The 2,709-nt window shown below is 36.2% G+C and overlaps 1 pseudogene; it reads left to right on the forward strand.

Moving 5' to 3' along the window:
• Positions 1-235: 235 nt before the first annotated feature.
• LOC148121775 (large ribosomal subunit protein eL31 pseudogene) lies at positions 236-645 on the forward strand (annotated as a pseudogene).
• Positions 646-2,709: the final 2,064 nt, after the last annotated feature.

Here is a 2,709-nt window from a genome sequence, read left to right on the forward strand (position 1 = left end):
TATTTAGAAGTGGAAAATAGAACAGTAATGAATGATGTAAAAGTAATGAAGTGTGGAATATCATTAGTTCATTAACAGTGCAGACAATTAAGATCTAACACCTGCCTCAAGATATTCAGTTCTTCTTTATTTGAATGTCATCAAACGCTCCACCATCAAGAACATAGTGCACATTCTTCTCAAAATCACATGGGATATTCTCTTAGAAACAAGGTGTAGCCTTTCCAACTTGGGCCCGGCAGAAATGACTCCCGCAAAGAAAGGTGGCAAGAAGAAGAAGGGCTGTTCTGCCATCAACGATGTCGTGACCCGAGAGTACACCATCAACATTCACAAGTTCATCCATGGCGTGAACTTCAAGAAGCGTGTTCCTAGGGCACTCAAAAAACATTCTGGAAATTTGACATAAAGAATATGGGGACTGCAGGTGTGCGGATTGATACCAGAGTCAATAAAGCCGTCTGGGCCAAAGGAATAAGGAATGTTCCATACCGTATCCTGGTACGTTTGTCCAGAAAACGTCATGAGGATGAGGACTCACCAAACAAACTCTACACATTGGTAACTTACGTGTCTGTTACCACATTCAAAAATCTACAGACAGTCAATGTGGATTAGAACTAACCTACTGAATCTCAAATAAAGTTGGAGAACTGCAAAAAAAAGATGCAATATGTATAACTCACAAAGTCATAAAAGGTTTGAAAGACTGAAAACATACAAATTATCTTCTATTTATGTGGATGTGATGAAGAAGATCTTGTGAATACACATGTGCGCATATGTGACTATGCCTGCAAATTGGGAGATCACAGGTCGAAACCTAAATGATGATCCTCAGAGTAAATTTACATTATTTTAGTTTCCTTTTTTTTTTTAGACAGAGATATTCATTTCCTGCCTGGAACTTGCCGCATAAATTCAGAGTACTGGCTTGTGATCCAGTTTCAATGGTTAGGTTTGCTATCTCTTGCCACTGTGCTATGTAAGTTCATATATGTGTCCTTGGCATCAAGCTAATGTCATCAAGTTAAAAAGCCAGTAATTTATGACCTGGTCTTCTCATATTTTCTTTTCTTTCGTCTTTTTTTGGCTTTCTTTCTTTTTTATTGAGCTCTACACTTTTCTCTGCTCTTCTCTCTACCTCTTCCCTCCCCATTTTAACCCTCCCCGAAAGTGCCCAGGCTCCCAATTTACTCAGGAAATCTTGTCTTTTTCTACATCCCATGTAGAGAAGATCTATGTAAGTCTCTCATACTGTCCCTATTGTTGTCTAAGTTCTCTGGAATTGTGGTTTGTAGGCTGGATTTCTTTGCTTTATATTTAAAATCCATCCATGGGTGAGAACAGGTGATAATTATCTTTCTGTGTCTGGGTTACCTCTTTCAAACTGTACCAGTTTACATTCCCAACAGCAATTCAGAAGTGTTCCCTTTACTCCACAAGCTCTCCAGTATCATCAGTGTTTTTGATCTTTGCCATTCTTACAGGTATATGATAGAATCTCAGAGTCGTTTTGATTTGCATTTCTCTGATGACTAAGGATTTGGAACATATCCTTAAGTGTCTTTCAGCCATTTTAGATTCCTCTGTTGAGGTTTGTTTTTTTAGGTCTGTAATCCTTTTCTTTGTTAGATTTTTTTTTGTTATTTTGGATGTCCAATTTGTTGAGGTTTTTTTTGTATATTTTGGAGATAAGATCTCTGTCTGATGAGGGATTAGTTAAGATCTTTTCCTATTCTATAGGCTGTTGTTTGGTCTTGTTGACTGTGTCCTTCACTTTACAGAAGCTTTTCAGTTCCAAGAGGTCCCATTTATTAATTGTTTCTCTCAGTGTCTGTGTTATTGGGGTTATATTTAGGAAATGATCTCCTTTGCCAATGTGTTCAAGTGTACTTCCCACTTTCTGTTCTATAAGGTTCAGTTTTGCTTGCTTCATGTTGAGGTCTTTGATCCATTTGGATCTGAGTTTTCTACATGGTGATAGATATGAGTCTATTTTCATTTTTCTACATGTTGATGTCCAATTATGCCAGCACCATTGGTTAAATATGCTTTCTTTTTTCCATTTGATATTTTTTGCTTTTTTCTCAAAAATAGATATTCTAAGGTGTGTGGATTAATATTCAGGTCTTTTATTCAGTTCCATTGGTCCTCCTTTGTGATCTTATGCCAATACCAGGCTCTTTTCAGTACTGTAGCTCTGTAGTAGAGTTTAGAGTCAGGGATTGTGATGCCTTCAGAAGTTCTTTTATTGTACAAGATTGTTTTGGCTTTCCTGGGTTTTTTGCTTTTACATATAAAGTTGAGTACTGTTCTTTCAAGATCTGTAAAGAATTTTGCTGGCATTTTGATGGGCATTGCATTGAATCTGTAGATTGCTTTTGGTAAGATTGCTATTTTGACTATGTTAATTCTGTGTGACCAAGAACATGGGAGATCTTTTCCACTTTCTGATGTTTTCTTCAATTTCTTTCAAAGCTTTAAAGTTCTTGACATACAAGTCTTTGACTTATTTGTTTAGAATTATTCCAATATACTTTATACTATTTGTGGTTATTGTGAATTTTTTGTTTCTATGATTTCTTTCCCAGCCCTTTTATCATCTGTGTACTGAAGGGCTACTGACCTTTTTGAGATAATCTTGTATCCTGCTAAATTACTGAAAGTGTTTACAAATTGTAGAATTTTCTTTTAAAAATGCTAAAC

This window comes from Myodes glareolus, chromosome 6, assembly GCF_982192425.1.
Source record: "Myodes glareolus chromosome 6, mMyoGla1.1, whole genome shotgun sequence".
Taxonomy (NCBI): domain Eukaryota; kingdom Metazoa; phylum Chordata; class Mammalia; order Rodentia; family Cricetidae; genus Myodes; species Myodes glareolus.